A 24,398-nucleotide genomic window follows, 5' to 3' on the forward strand; every position below is an offset into this window, starting at 1 on the left:
AAGCGCTTACTACCACTATTGAAGCAGCACGAGGGCCCGACCATCTTCTGGCCGGATCTCGCTCCGTGCCACTATTCAAAGGACGTGTTGGAGTGGTACGAAGCCAACGGGGTCACCTTCGGGCCAAAGGAAATGAACCCGCCCAACGCGCCGGTGCTTCGCCCAATAGAGAAATATTGGGCGATTATGAAGCAGGCCCTCCGGAAGAACCCAAAAGTTGTCAAATCGGAGGCGGACTTCAAGAGAAAATGGATTTCTGTTCAAAAAAAACTACAACCTGACGTTGTACAGAACCTTATGGACGGGGTAAAGAGGAAGGTGCGAGCATACGGGCTTGGGCTCGAAGTATGAATAAAAAGAAAATGTCAAAAGTTGTTGAATAGTTTTTATTTTACTGTCTAAAATTTTCAAAAGGATCGGTCTACTGGGCGAATTTCTACAGCGTTTTTTCCGTGATGCAATTTGATGTGACACACCCTTTAATAATACCATATCGAATAGCTAATATGGGTATCAAATGAAAGGGCTTAACTAGTAGAATGCAGTTAATTATGAAGAATGCAAATCCAAAATGGCGGCCACTGCAAAATGGCGGATTTCATATTTTCTCAGAAGCCCATCAGTATGGGTATCAAATGAATGGGCTTTACTAGTAGAACGCAGTTATTTATGAAAAATGCACATCCAACATGGCCGCCACCACAAGATGGCGCCATATATATTTTTTCACAATCCCATCAATACGGGTATCAAATGAAATGATTTGACTAATAGAATACAGTACATCATCAAAATATTCCGAAGAAAGTTAGGTGTGGAATAAAAATTAAAAAAATATTTTTTTGAATGGTTTTAATGTAGAGAAGTATACTAATGATACAGATAATTTACCCAAAACTATAAAATTAAAAAATTAAAAAATAACTTTTTAAGTTAACGGTATAATGTACTAAAAACTAGAAAATAATTAGACAAGTAGCAGTTAGTAGTTATCACATCCGTTCCTTCATTAATTTAGGGCAATGTTGAGACTAAAATAAAATCGTGGGATATTTGATGAAACAACTAACTGTGGATAAAGAAAATCCAACGTTTATTTCTTACCTAATTTTCTTCGGAATATTTTCATGATGTACTGTATTCTATTAGTCAAATCATTTCATTTGATACCGATATTGAGGGATTGCAAAAAATACATAGTCGACCATTAACCCTTTCGTTACGCGCGACGAGCTGTGTGTACGAGCGTCGTCTTTAGACGACATAGAAATCATACTGTTCTTCGATCACACCAGCGCGATGTGCATACTTTTCGGCGCAGTGCGGCGGAGCACACTGCCGTAATGAAAGGGTTATTATGTTTTGTGTTCTCCAAGTCAAGATCATAGAATACGTAATTTTAAAATGACAGTAGAATTAAAGGTGTCTTCCATATTTCAGATCAATCAGTCAACAGGAACGGGTTCAAGTTTTTATTAATGTGGGGCTACCCTACAAACATTTAAACATACATACAAACAGTTCAAGTTGAATGAAACCATTTAAAAAGTAATTAGTTGTTTGGGGATGGTGGCCATCGTGGATTTTCAAGATCATGGAATATGCAATTTTGTAATGACACCAGAGATAAAGATGTGTTCCAGATCAATCGGTCAACAGGAAGAGGGATAAATTTCTATTAATGTGATATAGCGCTATAGACAAAGATACAAAGTTACAAAGTCACAAACATACAAACTGGTCAATCTATATGAAATCGTTTATTAAATAAGTAAAAATCATAATTATATTACGTTTACCGAGAAAAAAATCGTTTCTGTTTATGACTCGATTATCCGGAGGATTCGATTATCCGGAGTGAAAAAAAATAAATACTCCAGATAATCAAGTCCGATCTGTATTTGGTAATTCGAAGCATGATATAATGATTAAACAGTATTGATTGAGAGAAAACAAGTGTAGCTCAGTATACAACGTGACATTTTTTATTTAGACCGTATTGGTTTAGAAATATTAGGCAATTTGCATGAGGGGTCCAAGTTCCTCCCATTTATCCTGCAAGTTTAATTTGTTGCTTTGACTAAAACAAATTTATTTTATTTTTTTGTATAAATTTTAAAAAAAGTACCAAAAACAGGATTTTAGAAAATCTTTTGTAATTTTGCAAATGTTGCAGTAAGTTTTAATGGTAGCAGGGAAATTCTTAGCCTAGTATATTTCCAAAACACTTGTGAACGTTTCATATTGATACGTTCAACCGTATCTTTTAGTCGATTTGGAGTAAATTAAAGAAGCACTTATACGCATATTGTACAAGATGTTCATAAATCTATGAGTATTTTTTCGTTTTCATACGTTTGTAGGTTCTAGGATTGCAAGGAGTGATGATATTTACACGTATACATACGCATTCTTACATATATTAGGCTGTCAAAAAAGTCCTGCGGTATTTTTTTTGAATTTTCATTTGTTCATAAAATTAGTTGCAATTATCTGTTTTAAGTCAAATCCCCACCCACAAATTCATGAAAACGAAAGTTTATTAAATTATTCATCATCAAAAAACGAGGGAGAAATTTTTTATTCAACTAAAAATATCTCTGTGTTGAAATATCCTACATTATAACGTTCATGTACCAAACGAAAACTACTCGATAAGGCTAATTGAATTTCCTATTCAGTTGTTTAGCAAAAAATTGTGTAAAATCAAAAATTTCTGTAAGAACACAGAGAAATCTTTTTTTTATTTATTTCTTCTAGATAGTTTTGTCCACTACATCTATACACACCAAGATAAAAATATGTTAGTCAAATATTCTAAAAGCTGAAGCTTTAAAATGATGCATATATCATTAGTTTATTTTCGACTTTCTAAAGTAGTGGAAAAAGATCTGCATGGTACGATTACGAGTTTGAGTCACTGTATATCCAAAATCAGGGAGAAATAGCCTCACGTAATCCTACGTCAACTATGCAGTGGTGTCGTGACACAACTCTCCTGTAACTATTTGAAATAAGTAAAAATCGAAGATTATCCAAAACACGTGCAAACAAAGCATCTGTCAAAAATTAAAAGAACTTTAAAAATGCCTCGTTCGTACTAACCTAACCTTTGTTTTTGACGTAGGACTACGTCTTACATTAACACTCCTATACTCGCGCATTGGTCTGTCAGACCGAGAAATCAATAATTCGTTAATTTCTCAGAAAATATAAACACTACGACTTTGCGATTCTCTCTAGCTTCGTTATTTATGAAATTTCGACGCATTCGCAAATAATGTCCGAAATGATAAACCAAAAAATTTCAAAAGAAAAATATTGCGTAGTCCTACGTCCTAAGCGGTCGTGTCTCGGATACGGATACGGAATTTTTGATATAAAAATTATGATTAATTATAACCGAAGATCGAAAGTACCAAATAAACAGACAGACCATACTAGAGTTCGCCACGAACTCTCTTCGCTAGACCCAACCTGATGCATAACCACGTGCTCCAGAACCATTTACTACGCATCATCATTTTGGTTGTTTCCCGGCGAAAACAATCCATCCCCGCGTGCCGTTTTTGGGCGCGTGAGAAACGCGTCCACATCTGAGCGTGGGAGTGAGCCGAACCGAAGCGCCTTCGCCTTCGCTATACATAACTTCCTTAAGACTTCCCCCGCGCTCACGTTTCAGATAAATAACATCATCCAATAAAATAACACCAAACCCAAAAGAAGACAGAAAAAAACGCCACCGCCACCTCAAGCGGAACGGTCGTCGGAGGATGCGAAGCGTTGGCGGAGAGTTTCCTTTTCTCCGTCCACCCGAGAGTACTCTCTTTCCATTTTCTGAGAGGAGCTTAAACAGGCCGAAGTTTTTCCACCGAAGAGAGAGATTTTATTCGGCATCGAAGGTGAGAGAGAGCGTGGAGCCACGAGCCGGTTGCGAGTCCGCTTGTTTTGGTCCAGTGTACATCCCCATCTGATGATGGAATGGCAAATCAGTAATATTTGAACATGCTTGCGGTGCGGTCTAGTTTCAGGCGTCAAGAGACAAACATTTCGCCAAATGCGTAAGTGTCCATAAGCCTCGAATCTCGTTTCGCGAAAAGTGTGCATACGAAAACATTGAAAAGATTTGTTTACGGTTTTTCATCGTTTGGTCCTCTTTTTTTCCCGAGCACAAGCGATGTCAACAGAAACAGTGACATCAGAGGAAAGGGAAGTTTAACTTGTTCGGATGTGGGAAAAATCTTAAGGATTGGGGATTTGAGAGTGGGGGTGTGCTGTTCTCTTTACCGGTGATTTCAGCTCAAGTGAAGCGAGTAATCGTTGGATTGGTTCTAAGCTATGGTTAAGGAATGGGAGAATAATAAATTGATGGTGATTAAAGTAATTTATTAGTGTTGGCGTAGATTAGTGCACGTGTCGTTACTTTTGGCTCAGGTGTACACAGTGTTGTGAATGGAAAGTCAATATTCGGTCCGAAGTGTTGTCGGATGAAGAGTCGGTGACTAACTCGTGGGAACACCGGTGGAGATTCGTTAATTATTAACTCAATAGAATAATCGATTCGTGCTTTGTGTCGTACGATCTCACTGACATTACTTTTCGAATGGTAGTGACAGCATTACATCGTGATTGTAAGTATATTTGATATTTTCATAATTGCCATAAAAGTACGTAGTTATCTTCAAAGTAATTGTTGAATGGTCAGCATTCAATCAGTTCAATCTCCACTCCTGATCATTGAACAGAACATTGTGCGCGATCGTGGGTATAAATTCTATCCATCTAAACTATTCCATAAACTAGTACATACCCGGGACTTCTTATGCGATAGAAGAACTTAACTTAATCAATCTACTAACAATTGATCTGACTGCATTCCCCTCCGCTGATCTGAAAATGTGCTCTGAAAACTTGTCTTGATCATTGAGTTTCCTATTAAATTATTCCATCCAATGTGGCGTCTTTCCAGAATTTTTTTTCCAGCAATCTTCTTAAGAACAATGACATTTCCAATTCTACAATCAGGAGAATTCTGGACTTGATCCACAGTCCAGAATTCTCCTGAAACTTTTTCATTTTATTTCAAAAACCTACATATTAAAACATCGTAATGTTGTTCGAAATCTAATTTATTGTGTTCTTCTCAAGTTTCAATGGTGAAACATTAATGAATGGCTAGATTGAATTGTCCAACAGGAATATCATGATTATCCAGAGCCGTTTTGGCTGCCGAATTATAAAGGTTATCACACCGAATTTTGGTGTAGAAATTCGTAATCATAGTTCCACTATTTTCCACATGAACCAATATTTCTCTGATCGTGATTTGCAGATTTGCTGAACATTACTATTGATTTCGTTGTCTATTTTTGGGTCCGTATTGCATTTCTTGTTTCTACTGGTGTGATTCAACACTGACCTTAACATTTTGTACTTCGAGCATTTTTTTCTGAGGGCTGCCTTGTTGAAACCGTACTATATCCGATAGCTCTTTGCTATTCACTATTTCCTACATCATTGCCGGATTCACACAAGAAGAAGTGTTTTTGAAAGCATTGCCTTGTCTATGGTTTCAACAATTGGAACAACACATTGAAAACAAGAATCAAATTGGAAACTTTTGCTTGAGCCAGCGAGTGTCTCTGTAAAATCATTCGTTTTTCACTCAATGAGCAATCATTGAGCCTCGATCGCGGCAGTAAAATATAGGTAGATAGTTGTTTTCTGTGCACTATTGCAATGGCATTTTTTGTTTCTAGTATGAAACGATCTAAACCAACGCAAAATACCATATCAACGCAAGTTATTGGTGAGCGGGAAGGTAGATTCATGTACACTTGAATGCTGACAAGAAAAGAGTACAAAGGAAAATAAAATCATACATACATGCAGATTCAGTCTATTTTGACTCACTCGTTATTTTGTTTCGTGCGATCCTTTCAAAGGTGTATTCACTCATTGAATGTTGTTTTACACTCTTTGTTTTGTTATGTTCACTCTCAGTCCCGATTGAAGATGGTTGGAAAATGAGAAATGATTCATCGTGCAATCTCACGATTGCTTGCTGCATTCTTTTCGCCATGATTATTCCAAGCAGATACAAGAGTGATTCATAATTGGGTATGGAGAAATGAGCGAAGGAACTTTGCCATACTTGATTATCACATTGATCCTGATGTAAAGACAGCAGTAAACTGTTCTGAAGTACTTCGTTGCACTTCTGACTGTTCGTTCGTGTTGATGGTAAGATATCTAAACCAGGCCTTTTTAAAAAAATTCTCCCCAAACCATAAAAATCCCATCTTCAAAGCTGCGGGTTCAAAAACTAATGGGGAATCTAATCCCATGGGTTTCACTATGTCAGGAGAACTAAAAGAAATCCAACTTCAATAGAATTTCTTCATACTGGAAGGACTTAAGGACGTGTTATGTCATTTTTATACTCGTAACTTTGCAGGCGGCAGCTTGATGGTTTGAGGAAAATATTTTCAAAACGGTCTGGTTCAGATAGCTTTTCATCAACACCAATGTACAGTCAGAAGCGCAATGAAGTACCTCTGTTTTTGCATCAAAAACATCTTGATAATTGGGTAATTTGGCATCAATTCAAAAAATCCGGAAGGTCGTGGTATGGTTTATTGAATAGGGACTTCAGATTCTGGACTTGTCTTATGAGGAGTGATCGTACGAATAGTAGAATCAGCTTACAAGCAGTATGAATGATTTGAAGAGCTTAAACAAGCAGTATCCTCTGCCGAGAATGAGATACACACTACAACATGTCGCAACTTGGTCAAAACCGCCCCGAATGGATTATTTGAACTGATTGAGAATTAAAGATGACTTACGAACTGGAAACTTATTGTGATTCATGTGAAATTGACGTTAATTTTGTAAAAGGAGTGACAGTTTTTCCATCTGGTTCTATAGTTAGGAAACACTGAAATTTTTGTTTTTGTTTCACGCCTGAACATAACAATAATGTTCAAATGGTCAGTCTTCTAAATGAAGATAGTTATTATATCCTACACTATATACTTCAATTTAACCGACTTCTTACCTATCTCTGGAAACTCAGAAAAAATGAGTGGTTCTATAGTTGTGAAACGCAGTGTATGTCAGTACAATCATAACTGCTACCAGCAGAGAAATTTGTTGCGAGAAAAGACGGGTGGGCAATTTCGGGGACAAAACTGGTGAGACGTAAGACTATACTAAAGGTTTTAAATTTAAACATATTGTTTTATTTTTAATTTTCAACATTTTACCCTAATATTTTTATCTTTTAGAAGGTACATATGTATTTATTTCTGAGAATCGTTGTAAAAAGCATCACATTCGTCTTGTACGAATTGTACGTGATTTTCAAAGTTATAAAATAAACGAATAGTTTAATTTTTATATTTATTTAATTTTTTAGTTGTGTATAAATGGTGGACTATCAAACCCCTTTTTTCAATTATAAATTTCATGCATTCATTTGGACTACGTAACACTTTAACGTAGAATAAAGTGCGATTCACATACAACATACACGTCACGTTCACGTCCCGTCACGTCACGATACGTCAATGATTCTACCATGCAATTCTCATGAAAACATTCACATACACCAGCAACGTAACGACCCGGCAGCATACGTTCAACGAAAACGACCGGCAGGATTTGTAGAAAAGAATAATTGACGGAGACGGACGGCTCGTTTGGTTTTTGTCTGGACTTTGTGTCTCGGCTTTTGTTTTGATTTGGTTGTACAGTAATTTACATCTGAATCAACATTAAGCTGATTGAACAGATCTGTGATGCAACATGTTTAATTAGACATGTTTACCTTTAATTGGACATTTTTGTATATATTGAGTTCGGGGCCCAAATTATGGCCCCACATCGAAAGTCGCCACCAGTCGCTAATGTCCAATTACTGGTCAAAATCGACTCCAGTGCGACACTGAGTGGTGCCTCAGCATATCGCATTATAAGTAACATACTGTACTTTTTATGCCAATATATCTCTTACCTCCAAATTTCGGAGTGAAAATCATTCGCGACTAGTTGAGAGAATTATTCTATTTATTATTATTGTTGAATAAGGGTCGGACTAGGGGTTCAAGCATTTTAATTCAATGATTTTCATTGAATTTTTCAAAATTTAGGACTGATTCTAGGCATGCTGATTCGAAAGAGGGCATTGCAATTTAAAATTGTTGTAGATGGCGACACCATGAATACATTAAATAAACCATTCGTTTGACATTTGACGTGACGGGCTGGTGGAAGTATTGACTGCATGTGTGAATTGGTGGAGACGTTGACGGAACGTAGACGTTCTTCTCCGTAACGTTCTATGTGAATCGCACATAAGGCTGTGAAAATATTCTATCAGTCTCCAATGAATTCATAGAAAAATATATTAATATCTGTTAAACGTACCTCCTGAAAGATAAATAATACACAAGAAACATAATGATAATCTTCGACAAACAACATTTTTTTGAGACGTTTGTCAAAGTTATTATTTTTATTATTATTTTCTGAATGAGACGTTATTCACACTAGCGGAAGGTTATGGTGATTTGCAGAGATAAATTTCCTTGCATTCTAATATGTTTGAGAAATAATTGATATTTAATTATCAAATCCAGTTTTATAGAAAGAATTTTTTAACAGTGCATTTGAAATGTTTTTTTCTTGAATAGTTCATTAATTTTCTAATAATTTTGTCAGACATTATATTTTAATCAGATATCTGGAATTTAATCACAATTTTTTTAAAGAAAGATACACCTTTTTATTGGGCCTGATTCTCGAATACACTACGAATACACTGCACGGTGGCAACGGAATGAAACGTATTCGCGATGACAACGGTACGGTGTCGACATCTGGATACGAGATTAGTTTCCCACTAAACTTATCATTATAATATCAAATTATCTTCAGATGGAATTTTGGTATGAGATTATTATATCACATGAAGAAAACAAAGTTTTTCACTCACATTGAATACCAGTTTGATACGAAAAAGTTAATTTTCATTGATGATTTTTTAATTGAAAAGTGCTTGGTTTGCCTGAAAACTCATTATTATCTTCGACACTTCACTAACTCGTAAAACGTAGTTCAATGGCGTGCCGTTTATTTCGTTTCCACCGTGAAGTGTATTCGAGAATCAGGCCCATTACAATGAAAATTGCCATCTTGGGTAGCATCCACCATATGTACCAAGTTTCAATAAAATCTAAGAGAGACGCATATAAATTTGTTGAAAAACAAAAACGAAAAAATATTAGGTCTACCGGTGAGTTTCTTCGGTTTTCCAACAGATGGCGTAACTTAATTTTTATTCCAGTGGATCAAGTTTCCAGACATTCGTTGGAAAGCTACTGTCATTGCGCATCTTTTTCAGTATATGTCAAAAAGTTTAAGTGTAAACAACATAATTTTTTGCCACCTAGAATATGTCGAATTTCGTACCAACGAGAGTCTTTTTGCGAGGAGTGTTACTTCATTATTTCAACATGAAGAAAAAATCTGCGGAAAGCTATCGCAATTTGATGGAAGTTTATGGTGACCATACTCCAACTGAGCGAACGTGTCAGACGTGGTTTGCACGGTTAAAAAGTGGTAATTTTGACTTGGAAGATGAAGAACGTTCCGGACCGCCAAAAATGTTTGAAGATGAAGAATTGGAGGCTTTACTCGATCAAGATCCTCCACAAACGCATCAAGATCTTTCAGATACACTTGGAGTAGCTCAACAAACCATATCCGATCGTTTCAAAGCAATGGGAATGATCCGAAAGACAGAACATTGGGTGCCGTATGAATTGAAGCCACGAGACGTCGAACGCCGTTTTATCAAGTGTGAACAACTGCTCCAACGGCATAAAAGAAAGAGCTTTTTGTATCGAATCGTTACTGGCGATGAAAAGTGGGTCCATTACGACAATCCTAAGCGTCGGGCAACGTATGGATACCCGGCCATGCATCAACATCGACGGCCGCGCGGAATATTCACGGCCAGAAGGTTATGCTGTCTATTTGGTGGGACCAGCTGGGTGTGGTGTACTATGAGCTGCTAAAACCGAATGAAACCATTACGAGGGACCACTACCGATGACAATTGATGCGTTTGAGCCATGCACTGAAGGAAAAACGGCCACAATACTAGCAAAGACATGATAAAGTTATTTTGCAGCACGACAATGCTCGGCCGCATGTCGCGAAACCGGCCAAAACATACTTGGAAACGCTGAAATGGGAGGTCCTATCCCACACGCCGTATTCGCCATTCTTGCTCCGTCCGATTACTACCTTTTTCGACGGATGCAACATGGCCTGGTTGAACAACACTTCTCCAATTTGATGAAGTCAAAAATTTGATCGATTCGTGGTTAGCCGACAAACCGGCCGATTATTTCCGCAAAGGGATCCGTGAATTGCCAGAAAGATGGGAAAAAGTTGTGACTAGCGATGGACAATACTTTGAATAATGAATTTGTAACCATTTTTGCAGAATGAAGCATTTAATTTTGAAATAAACGAAGAAACTTACCGGTACTCCTATTACTTGAAACAAATATTCTGGTTCGGCATATATTTTGAAATTTCTTATACATGTTGTTAAATACATGGATTTATGACGGGCATATGAATACATATTCACAAGATTCATTCCTATGCTATTAAACCTTAGACTAAGAAACTAAAAGCATGTTAATCATTAAATACATTTATAGGTCACCTAATGTAGAAATTGATTATTTGAGCAGAAAGAAAAATGTGTCAGAAAAATGTGTAACGAACCTTCGTTTAGCTGGAAAAGAGGTATTAACACTCAAAATCCTGTTTCACCAATATAACGCTCTCGTTTTCGAAACTTCGAACTTACACCCCATTATAAAAATGGAAGCCAAAGTCCTATGTGAAAATCGGTGAACACGTCGGACTCCCATTATTCACGTTTAGTGGTTTTATCATATGTCCCATGAATTTATTTTAGTTTCATCAATGCTCAAGATTAGCAAAGGAAGGGGTGCGATAACTGCTAACTGATACTTGCCCATTTAATTTTTATTTTCCAGTACTTTCTTTGTATTATGATTATGTTGAATCACAATGAAACCGTTCAACTTACAAAGCTTGTTTTACTTATTTTATTTTAGAGTGAAATTAAGGAAATCTTAAAATGCGTTTATGGTCCTATGCACCTCTGATTACAATATGTAATATCTATCAAAGTTTGTTGAATACTCTGACCGTTGGATTTTAAAATTTTCAAGGAAGGTTTGTCCCGATTCCGTTCCTGCACAAAGCGTCGTACGCGACATACCGCGATTATGAGAATTTTTCGATGGTGGAATTCTCAATTGCTCTTCTCTTATGTAACAATTCAGCTCCGGGGTCGGACAAAATTAAATTCAACTTGTTGAACAATCTTCCCGACTTGGCAAAACAGCGTTTGCTGAACTTGTTCAACAAGTTTCTGGACCTGAATATTGTCCCGCATGACTAGAGACAAGTGAAAGTGCTAGCAATACGAAAACCAAACAAGCCGGCTTGCGATCACAATTCGTATAGGCCGATTGCAATGTTATCCTGTATTCGTAAATTGTTAGAGAAAATGATTCTACTTCGTTTGGACAAGTGGGTCGAAACGAACAATTTGTTGTCAGATAGGCAGTTGGCTTCCGCCGGGGTAAAGTGACGAATGACTGTCTCGCGCTGCTATCTTCTGAAAACCAAATTGCATTTGCTCGTAAAAAACAAAGGCTTCTATTTTTCTTGATATCAAAGGGGCATTTTATTCAGTGTCCATGGAAATCCTCTCAGAGAAACTTCATAATCGTGGACTTTCACCAATTCAGAATAATTTCGTGTACAATTTACTGTCAGAAAAGCACATGATTTTCTCTCATGGCAGCTCGAAATATTCTCGTTACAGTTTCATGGGCCTACCGCAAGGCTCCCGCCTTAGCCCCCTCTTGTACAGTTTTTACGTCAATGATATGGATGATTGTCTAACTAGAGATTGCACGCTGAGACAACTTGCAGACGATGCAGTTATTTCCATCATGGGTGTTAATCCCGTCGTTCTGCAGAACTCTTTGCAAGATACCCTGAACAACCTATTCACATGGGCTCTAAATCTGGGTATCGAATTCTCTACGGAGAAAACCGAAATGGTTGTATTTTCTAGAAAGCACGAACCCGCCCAATTCCAGCTTCACCTATCCGGCAAAACAATCAGGCACTCTATGTTTTTCAAATACCTGGGTGTATATTTTGATTTTAAATGTACCTGGGGGAGACACATTGAGTATCTGAACTAGAAATGCCAGCAAAGAATAAATTTTCTCCAAATAATAACCGGAACATGGTGGGGTGCCCATCCAGGAGACCTCATTCAGTTGTACAAAACAACGATATTATCAGTGTTAGAATATGGCAGTTTTTGCTTCCGATCAGCTGCCAGGATTCATATTCTCAAGCTGGAGAGAATCGATAACGTTGCTTGCGCATAACCATGGGGTGTTTGCATTCGACACATACGATGAGTCTCGAAGTCTTGCTTACCCTTCGGTTCACAGAATTATTTCACATATCTCTCATCCGTTGCAAGATCATGACTCCATTGGTGATTGATAACTTCGAAAATCTACTCCAACTGACTCCTCAGTCAAGTTTTATGTCTTTATACCATGAGTATCTTACCCACGACGTGTACCCTTCACCAGGCATCTCCAACCAAGTTTGCTTCCCACACTTTTGCAATTCCTCTGTCATTCATTGATCTGTCCATGCGACAAAAAATCCATGGAATCCCAGATCATCTACGATCCAATGCTATTCCGTCGATATTTTCGGAAAAATATGGGAAAGTTAAATCTGATAAAATGTTCTTTACTGACGGTTCATTCATAAACGGGTCCACTGGCTTCGGCATCTTCAATGAAAATTTCAGTGCCTCTTTCAAACTCAAGGATCCTTGTTCCGTGTATGTCGCTGAAATGGGTGCGATATACTATGCTCTAGGCATCATTGAGACACTGCCCATCGACCATTATTTTATTTTTTTAGACAGTCTCAGCTCAATAGAGACAATCCGCAATCCGCTCAATGAAAGTTGATAAACGCTCATCTTATTTCCTTACAATAATAAGACATCTATTGAGTGTTTTGGTCGAATATTATTCAAGATTACCTTAGCATGAGTTCCCTCTCATTAGAAATTATTAGAATTAGAAAGCGAACTCGCTAGCTAAGGTGGGCGCTTCAGAAGGCAAACTTTTTGAAGGGAAATTGCTTATAACGATTTTTTTTTCTTCATTTTTTTTGGATTCCTCGAGTCGAGAAGACGCACCACGCTAGATATGGTGTTCAGACTAGCGGGGCGTTGCTGATTAACGGTCAACTGCATCCCAATAGGAAGTATCCCGTTTCGGGCACACGTACAGAGCATTGGAGACAACAACATCCCAATTACGAGAACACTTGTAATACTAACCTCGAGCCAATCGCGAGTAATCGGTTACCTATTACTAACGTAGTTGTAAGGCAAACATTGTCGAAGTATTGAACTCCCGGCCCCGTTAGGCTGACGCCGTATGAGCCTTAATAAAAATATATATTTTGCATAAAAAAAATTGTTGTTTTCTGTTTATAAATAAATGAAACGTTATGCGTCCCTCAAATTTCGTTCGCAATATGGCCATGTTCGGTCGTGTTGCGTGCACGTGGCGCCGTCCTGCTGAAACCACATGTCATCCGTATCCATATCTTCAATTTGTGGCAAAAAAAAAATCGGTTAACATGCGGCCATAGCGCTCACCATTCACAGTTACCGTCTCGCCGTCCTCATTTTCAAACAAATACGGCCCGATGACTCCACCAGACCATAATGCGCTCCAAACAGTGACTTTTGGCGGATGCAATGGCCTCTCAACAATCACGTGTGGATTTTCTGAGCCCCATATACGGAAATTTTGGGTGTTCACATAGCCACCGAGCTCGAAATGTGCCTCATCGCTGAAGAAATTTTGATGCGAAAATTCAGCATTTTGCTGCTGTTGTTCGTTCACCCAATTGACGTATGCCCGACGCATTTCATGGTCACCTCGCTTTAATTTTTGTACCAGTTGGACTTTATATGGATGTAGGTGCAAGTCCAAATGCAAAATTCGCCACAATGATGTGTTTGACAAGCCCAATTGCTGAGCACGCCGTGGAATCGAAACATTCGGGTCATCCTCCACAATGGCAGCAACAGCAGCAATATTTTCGGTCGAACGCACATTACGATGATGCACAGGTTTCACAATATCCGCTACGGATCCAGTTTGTTCGAATTTACGCACTACATTAGCGATTGTGTGCTCTGTAGGTCGTTCATGACGATCAAAATTCGTCCGTAATGCTCGAAAAACATTTGCCGGTTTTTCATCATTTTTATAGTATAATTGAACAAAATTAACACGTTGTGCGATGCTAAAACGATCCATATTGTAAAATGGCAGACATTCAACTAACGATATGACGCTTTGGTTGACAGCTATGTCAAACGGTTGTCAGCGCAGGGCTGTATACTTTCGGAAGCCCGAAATGGAAAACCCTGTATTATGTGAACTGAAGCATTTGTTAGATCGTCAGTAAAATAAATAGTTGAGCCTGCGATGCAGAAAAAAATCGTTCGATGCAGAGTAATAAAAACTATCCATGAAAACGAATAACCATAAATAGACGCTTATATTGCCGGTCTGTTGGCTGTGTTCCACGGAGATAGTGCTCCAGAGGGAGCGCTTGAATTTGCACAACCACTCTGACCCTGACTCTCATGACAGTCATGACAGTTGAGGATTAATTTCCAACCTGACAATTATCACACCAACAGGCGTCAACAGCATGTGTGAAGAACCTTCTCTCCGGACCGTTCCGCCGGCGGTCTGTTCCGGTGCATCGGACAGATTGTACAATAACAATAATCGTCATTATTAAAACCGGTAGCGATGGAAGTGGCTCTCATGAAATTATAAATTCATAAAATCACGCATACCGATTGATCTTTGATCCTCTCTGGTAGGGTCACGTACAGTGGTGGTCGTAAATATTTCACACGTTCCCTTTTGTTTCATATTTATGAATTCTATTCACCGTTAAAATTGTAACATAGACAATTCTATTAGCGCTCATTTTCTTTATTTTGACATGTCACTACGTCTTCCAGTAAAGGTGCCAAAAGGTGTTATTATTTTTCGCAAAAAGGTCAATGATTCTGGGTACGCATTTATAAAAATCAGTCGTATTGAGAATTGATCATCTGATAATATTTTTTTTGACGTAGAACTACGTCTTTCAGGAAGGGTGCCAAATCAGAATACAGGTCACGTTTTTATGAAATAAAGTTAACGTTAATAACTATTTTCACTGTGAACGAATTCTCATGATTTGCATACCAATCGAATCGGAAATTCTCTAAAATTTGTTCGATATGCTATACATTACAATTCGCTAATCTCTAAACGGTTTAAATTCATGAAAACTGGAAGAACTTCTTTTTATCCCATACATTTGATCTGCCGCTTTGTGTGCTGACCCTACCCGTATCTCGGATGCTTATAACTCGAACATTTCTTAACAGATCGGAAAGATGTTTGCATCAATTGATAGGAAATATTTTTATGTGTGTATCACAATTAATAGAATATAATTTTTCATGAGATGAACATTGAATACCTGTAAAATGTCAAGCGTTATCTAAACGCCCTAACTGCCAAGTTTTGATTGGCCCGATTTACGGTTACCACAACACAGACTTCAAAATCGATGTACCTGTGGAAATCCGCTCTGCAAATATACATGCAAGTCGGGGGTATTTTTGTTCCCACCGAGCTGTGTTTCCCTAACACGGACTTCAAAATTAATGTGCCTGGGGGGATCCGCTTTGTCAAACCACATTCTTTGTGTGGACACCGACTGGACAACATCGTTGCTGGACGAGCTGGACGGCGAGGGATCGAGTGCCTTTCTCAAGGCAAGAGGGTGGAGGTGGTAGCGCTGGAGTAGAGTAGAGTTTTCAAAGGGCCTTTCTCAAGGCTAGAGACGAATGAACTGCAAAAGTTTAAAGTCTCTATAATACAATACCATACCTTACCTTACCTTTGTCAAACCATGCAAGTCGGGGATATTTTTTTTTGTGTTGAGTACTTTTGTACTCACTTATCGTTATGCAGACCGGAATATGTTTCCCTAAAACGTACTTTTACACTGAGAAGCCTGCGAAAATCGTCATTTCAGATACTAGAAGTGAATGAACTTTCGTGGTTCGAGAACTACGTAAACATGAGATGTGCAATAATTTCAGAAGGAAATGTAAAATACAATGATCGTTTGAGAATTTTTCCGTTCACATATTTTGGTAGTCCTAGGCATAATATCAAACGTAAATGGACGTTCATGAAATATATTTGTAACGAAGAACATAATCTATTACAAAAATAATATTCGAAGTGGTAAACAAGTGGATTTCATAATAAAATTACGTAGTTCTACGTCGAAAATATGGGGTTCTGTCCTAGATACAACCCCTTACAATTTTTTATTTTGTTAGCTGCCAGTTTATGTACAATGTTCAAAAAAATCAGAACGGATCGAGTCAAAATTAACTGTTATTTGGTTGTTTTGGCTGATTGTTCTATGAACGAATTATAATTATTTGCATACCAATGAAATCGGACATTCTTTTCCATTCAATCTTCATCTTCAATACGCAAGCGCTGAAATGATATGAGAAATCCATTTTTCCCAATTCTCTTATTTTCTTCAAATTTTATTATTTTTTTCATTTTTAATTTTTTCATTTAATTTCATTTTACATTATTAACTTCGCGCATTTTCAGTCACATGAAGATATTGTGTCAAAGTTTGGACTCCATCGGTGCAGAACTTTTCGAGTTTTTAAAGCGCACAAACGAACAGAACGGTTTTATATAAATAGTTTTTTTTCGTTCATAAAAAAGATTTTAAAGAAAGGAAAGGATGAAGTAGGAAGCCAATAATAATACAATAAACCTGATTAATTTATTTCCATTTTTGTTGAATTTCCAATTTTGTTGAAAACTTTTACTATATAAAACTCTCGATCGAATGAAAAAATGTCCTTCTAATTTGAATTATGGATAGTTCATGAAATAATGATCGCACAGCAAATCGATGGGCAGTTTTGAAAACTTGTAAATGTTTTATGCATGTCCCGTTATATTGCTTTGACGGATTCACTATTTTATAACGAAGTTACAACATTTCAAAAATCACTCAACATTTTTGATGTCTCATTTTGCTCCTCCAATTTTTTTGACGTAGGATCACGTCTTTCGGGAACATATTGGGGTACAAATTGAAAATCGAAAATCGGGCACATCGTGAAAATTGTCCAATTTCAAACGCTTATTGCTCAGTCATTTCATGATGGATTGATTAAATTTTTGCGTCAATCGATTTCGGCACTCGATAACAATTTTTTATATTGAGCAAAATAATATATGTCATGAAACTAACTATCGAACAATTGAAAAATCTCAACCCCTATCCTAAAGGAAATACCCACTTCTGATTGGTCGTCGAAATTGACGACACATGCGGCTGGTCCCTAACAGAGACATCAACACCAAGCAGCCCGGGGGAAATTGGCATTGCAAATACATGAAAGTAGGGGGAGCTTTTGTTCCTACCGAAATATATTCCCTAACAGAGACATCAAAACCAAGTTTCCTGGAAGAAATCAGCATTGCCAATACATGAAAGTAGGGGGAGCTTTCGCTCCCACCGAAATGTGTTCTCTAACAGAGACATTAAAACCAAACAGCCTGGGGGAAATCGGCATTGCAAATATATGCAAGTCGGGGGTATTTTTATATTGCAAGTAAAGTGAGTGATACGATAAATTCTAGCGAATAAAATTTAAATTTGAAACTTTAATCGGGTATTGTGAAAAATTTAGCAGAAGTGTAAGTGTAAAATTGTATATGGTAGCAGTTGTGTTAAAAAATATTTGATATATGAATCGATTTATTTCAATTTTCATAAATAAAAACCAAATCGTTGCTTCTCGAAATGATTCCGCAGAACCACGCAAGCCATCAAACCTTTTCAGGATCCCCGGAACTTTTTGCTAAAGAGTTATTTATGAACTTTCGACGTATTCGCAAATAATATCCGAAATGATAAACCAACAAATTTCAAAAAAAAAATATTGCGTAGTCCTACGTCCTAAGCGGTCGTGTCTTGGATACTACCACTCGAATTTTTGCAAATAAGGAGGGGGGTTTTACAAGGGGGGGGATAATGAAGCTGCCTTCTAAATGACAACAAGTTTGCGAACAAAACGGCGCATATTTGACTTAAATTGGATAATTTTAAGTATGTTAAATAAAGTGTCAAATTTCGATCAGAAATACGACATTTCTTTTTCCCCAACCCTATATGTGAACATCCTCAGGGTGTCGGTTTTACCCTGATTTCCTCTAAACTTTTTCGCGCACGGACTGTTTTGAAAACTTTTACGCATCTGATGAAATCAACTCACAGAGTATAAACAATGCACATTAAACTATGTCTACGCAAAATTTCAATTAATTTTACCCAAATGATCGAAAGTTAGAGCAATTTGAGTGCGTGCGGATTTTAAACGGTACACCCTTTAACTTTGGAACCTGCTGCTCCTTTGAAATAAGTTTTCGAGATATCAATTGACTTTCTATGAAAATTGAAAAAAAATCAAACTGTTGAAAAAACTTTCTCCTAAAAATTAGACACTCCTTCCCCTCTCTAAGGGGTGGCTGCCATACAAATAAAACACAAACTTCTGCATAATTCGAGAAATACTCAAGCAAATTGAGCCAAATTTGGGATTTGAGGGGTTTTTGGGTACGAGAAATATTTCTATGATGGTATGACACCCCTCCCTCCTCTGGAATGGAGAGGGGGTCCCATAAAAATAATACACATATTTCAACCAAACATTGAAAATTTTCGGAAAACTCTGAAAAAAAAGGAGAAATGTTTATATATATTTAATTTTCAACATTTTGAAACTGACATGTTCAATAAACATCTGAAGGTTATTTTTATCAATGGCTCTCAACGAATCACTTATTAAATTGCATGAAAAATTAATATTTTTCTGAATAGCATTTTCGTTTCCATTATTAACTATTGTAAACAAACATATTTTCAACACATCAAAACAATATTTATAGACGCTAAACATATTAATTCACTTCAATCCAATACTTGATGAGTTGAATAAGTAATCAAATACTTGTCATTACTATTCAAACAAGCGAGAAAAAACTATTTTACAAAAAAGCACCACTAATGACCAGAACCGAATCTCATCATGCGACATATTGAACGTCATTTATTGTCGAAACTAGCTCATTGGTGACCATTTCAAGGGTTTTTGGCCATATTATGATAATACGAATGGTCTCAGGATGACCTGCAGATCAGTTCTTTAATCGAGTTATGGAAAGGCATGACCACACCTTTAGGTGGATTCAATTAGGTTTTTGTATCCTCAAACCCTAGAGTTATCATTTTTTTTTTTTTTTTTTTTTTTTTCTGTATTATAGTGACTTTCAACGCTTCTAGCTGGTTCGTCACTTTTACCTTCCATTTTGGAAGAATGTCGGGAGTGAGAATTGAACTCGTGATCTTGAGCGTGAGAAGTATGGATGTTACCTCCACGCCAGATCGGCTCCGAGTTATCATTTAAATGACCGCAGGTGAAGAAAAAAATAAATGAAAAAATAATGTTTAGTGAAATGTTTGATGTAGCTCTCGATTTTCTCTACATTTTTGTGCATAAGACATTAGAAAATCCTGAGAAACATAGATTAATCAACTTCACCGCGAAGCTACATTTTGAAATTTCACGCTAAAAATTTTCCAAAACAACGCTTAAAGTTTTTTTCAACAAAACTTTCCATAACGTTTTGTGACCTTAGCACCAGTACTGATTTTAATAACAATTGGGTATACATCTAACAAAAACTTTCGGAAATATTCACATTTTTCTGGAAATTGTGATCAATTTGCCCCCGGTTTACGGTACTCAAGTTGTGCGGAAAGTTTTAAAATTTTTGAATACGGAACAGATTTTATTTTATTTAGAATGTATAAGTGATTGTATTTGAAAAAAAAAATTGTTGTTGATATTATACGTTGCCAAAGGAAGATTGGAGTGGCGCATGAATGTGCAATAAAGGTGTTGGTTGTACAACATATAATCGCATTGACCGAGTGTGTGTCAACTGCCAAAATGTCCTAAAATAACATACGAAGTGATAAACAAGCGAATTGAATAAAATAATTTCGTAGTTTTCGGTCAACAACGCATTCATGTCTTGGACATGGACCACTTTTTGACGTAAGACTATACCGGGGTGTAAAATCAAAGTTTCGAAAACGAAAGCGTTACGCCGGAGATCGAGATTTTGAGCGTTCATAGCTCCTAAACAACTGAACGGAATGGTATGATAAACACTTCATTTGAAAGATAAAATGCCTACGCGTTATATACTTGTTACTTTTTGATCCAAAAACTTGTTTCAATAGCCTTAAAATTGCTTTCAAAACAGGCTATTGAAATCATCAATCGGTATATAAGCGAGCGTCGCTCGGAAATCCACTCAGTTATAATTGAACAGCAATTGAGGCATGCTGTTTGTGGGAATCCATCAGGAGGAGAAAAATGCCACTGAAAAGACCAAGAGTACTCTCATCGAAAAACGGTTCCGCTTGAGGCATCGGAGCAGCCACCACACACACATACACGCGCGGATTTTTTTTCATTTGGTTGCTGTCCAGCATCGAGAAGATTCCGGAAAGATGTAATCGTTGCTGAAAAAAAATCTGCCAGGTCTCCTTGGAATTGAAAAATACCTTTAAGCGAAAGATTTTATTTTAATATTTTCAATCCATATAATACTGCTGCAATCGAATACATTTGGTTTTGAGATTTTTCAATCAAGTGCAGCTAATTAGCAGGAAAGCTTCTGAAGATTATTCTTCCCCATCAGTAGAATATTTTCATATCCAATGCGCGGGCAACGGAAAATGTTTCGGATCGCGAAAAACATAATTTTCAATCGATTATTGCTCAGTCGCCGAAAGTTTCAAACTCAGAGAGTTCATTCGCCTCTAGTTTGCCTTCCAAATTGCCATCGTAAACCACACCTTCTCTCGATTCAATCACGGACAAGAAGCATACCTAAGCGATATTCTGGTAGTGAAACGCATTCATTCTTTGTGTGGATACCGACTGGACAACATTGTTGCTGGAGGAGCAGAATAACGAGGGATCGAGTGCCTTTCTCAAGGCAATGAGGGTGGAAGTGTAGTGCAGTTGTAGAGTAAAGTTTTCCAAGGGCCTTTCTCAAGGCTAGAGACGAATGAACTGCAAAAGTTTAAAGTCTCTATAATCAAAAACCGAACCGAACCTGAAACGCATTCATTTTTCGTGAGGACACCGACTGGACAACATCTTTGCTGGACGAGCTGGACGAGCTGGACGGCGAGGGATCGAGGGATTCATTAGCTGACCTGACCTGACCTGACCTGACCTGAAACGCATTCAGTTTGTTTCGAACCGTGAGGGAGCGCAGAAAAGACGATCCATCAGGAGGAGAAGAGAAGGCGACCAAGAAAGTATCAGCATCGAAAAACGGTTCCGCTTGAGACATCGGAGCAGCCGCCACCACACACATACACGCGCAGAACTCTTTTCGTTTGGTTGTCATCCAACATCGAGGAGATTCTGGAAAGATATCATCGTTGCTGGTGCATCCGTGGCCGAGTGGTTAGCGTCTTTCATTATCATGCCGGGAGTTCGGGTTCGATTCCCGTTCTGGTCGAAGGATTTTTCGTCAAAGAAATTTCCTTCGACTTGCACTGTGGTCACGCGTATCCAAGAGCTTGCCCCTCGGAATACATTCAAGGCGTGTTATTTGGCTTAAGAAATCTCAACTAAGTATTAATAAATGACGCTAGTTAATGCATACGTTGAGACGACAAAAGTTCCACAGGGAACGTTAACGCCATTCAAAAAGAAGATTATCGTTGCTGTAAAATAATCTGCCAGTTCCGCTTGGAACTGAAAATTACATTCAAGCGGAAGTGTTTATTTTAATGTTTTCTATCCATATAATACTGCGACCAAATACATTTGGTTTTGTGACTTTTCAATCAAGTGCGATCAACGTAAGACCACGTCTATCGGCAATTTATTAGAGGGGCAATGAATCTTAAGAAAGAATTACCGCTCTACGCGGACCGGCATACGATGTTTACTCAACAATTTGTCGAACAAGAAATGAGTGTTTTGAGAAAGGATGAGTGAACGCAAAAATTATGTAGACTGATTTGATGCAACAAATACTTTGTCTATTGGAAATGGAATACAAATCATATCACAATACAAGCAATGTATTATGTATTATACAAATTTTGTGTGATTGTTTCTTTTGCTGAATATTGTGCCTCCAACGTAACGCTCTCGTTTTCGAAGTCCCCCAAATATACATTTCTTCATTCATTCATAATTAACCCGGCAAACGTTGTCTTGCCACATAATGTATTGCTAGAGAATATTTTGGTTGACAAAAATAACGAATATACTTCAAGAGAGTTTGTATGTAATCGTTCAGATCTGTAAAATTGATCTAAATGATGATTCACAGCGAAACATACATATGCGTACCTCTTATTTTCGAAATTTACCTTTTTTATTTTAAATATCCTTCTTATATATAAAGATATGAATAGCCAATTTTTTCAATATTTTCTAATCATCTCAAATATTTTCCAAAGTACTCTATCATTCTAATTTGGGTGAACACAAACTCACAAAATATATGGACGACGTAGATCTGATCATGAGTTATATGAGTTATACGTACGTGGGAAAAAGTCTCAACTAAACTAAAAACAAATGATCACTAAATCAACGATAGTCCTACGTCACCCTTGCGGTTATACCACAGATATAACCCACTTCCTGTTTTTAAATTTTTCTCTGAGTGTAGATATAAGGGTATAAATGTACAGTGCTTCTTCAGAAATCAGAATTCAAAATTGGTGCACGGATTCCAAGGGTTTCTGATTACTTTATAAGATCGGAACCGCTCTTCCGAAAAGTACGAAACCTTGAACTGGAACAAGTCTGAGTGAGCAATGACAGGTGAGTTAGAACCACTCAGTTCACTCTTTCTATATAATTATTGGTGGACTCATGGACATGTAGACTGGCGTTGTCATGCTGTGAAATTATCTTGTCATATGTACATGTATTCCGGTCGTTTTTCCTTTATCACTTTGTCCAAAGGTTTGATTGTAGTCGCTACCGTTCACCTTTGATAATTTCAGACGGTCGATGCTTCCGGTGAATTGTGCTAGGTTCTGAGATAGAATTAAACTCCTGGCAAGTACAACTTCAATATGATGTCAACAGTACGACATTCGTCAAAATTATGAATTCGTAAAGTCATACTCGTGCACTTAATATAATTTTGCGAAAAAAAATCAAGACTGAAGAGAGCACTGTTCTTTTTATTCTGATCCGTACTGTATACTCATGTTTTTGTTCGTCCTGCCGCTGCTCTCTGATTTTCCGTCAGTGATTTTGATTAGATGTATATGAGTTTAGGATATCAATGTCGACGCTTATGATGATTAATTCGATACGGTTCTACTTTTTTTTAGCAGGCCGAATACCGGCGCTTTATAATAGGAATTTTCATTTCCCCACTCGAAAGGCCAAGCGGCAGTGGACCAAAGCCAACCGCGACGTCTCTCCACTGATTAAGGTTTTAAATTTTGCATTCAATTTATGGTATTAACAATTAATTTTATTCCGCACGATTCGCACCGATCCGTTTGTTGGCCCGCGCGGTCGCGTCCGTTTGCTGCCCGTGGTTGCATCCGAAATGATAGCGATAATTTATTCAAAGAGCGGCAGATTGCGAACCGAAACATATGGTGTTTCGGTGTTCTGTTTGCGTTCTGCTGTCCGAGTCCGAGTGGGCGGTAGGTGTGTGGGAGGAATGGGTGTTCGATCGATTGGGGCGGGGGTCTGTTTGGGTTTGCAATTCGTTTTGGTTTTCAGCTTGTTTTATCAGGCGACACGCAGTAAAAATGGGCATTAACCAGTCGTAGATCAACAACGTCACGTACTTACAGCTGCAGTCCGGTAAATGGGATCTTTGTCGTTTGGGAGTATGCGTGCGGGGGTGAGGATAGCACACAGTTCGGACGCCCGGCTATGGACACAATCTGTAAGGTTAACCATGTTGTTTGGAGTGAATAATTACGAATTGTGGATTATATGGCGACCAACATCCAGT

At 37.7% G+C, this 24,398-nt stretch overlaps 1 protein-coding gene across 1 annotated transcript in view; it reads left to right on the top strand.

Moving 5' to 3' along the window:
* Window positions 1–4,010: 4,010 nt before the first annotated feature.
* The window catches only part of LOC129766260 (uncharacterized), a 200,417-nt gene continuing 180,029 nt past the window's right edge, over window positions 4,011–24,398 (top strand). The window contains exon 1 of the mRNA XM_055766777.1: window positions 4,011–4,631. The gene's annotated coding sequence lies outside the window, so the exon portion shown is untranslated. The remainder of the gene's footprint in view (window positions 4,632–24,398) is intronic.

This window comes from Toxorhynchites rutilus, chromosome 1 (assembly GCF_029784135.1).
Source record: "Toxorhynchites rutilus septentrionalis strain SRP chromosome 1, ASM2978413v1, whole genome shotgun sequence".
Lineage (NCBI taxonomy): Eukaryota > Metazoa > Arthropoda > Insecta > Diptera > Culicidae > Toxorhynchites > Toxorhynchites rutilus.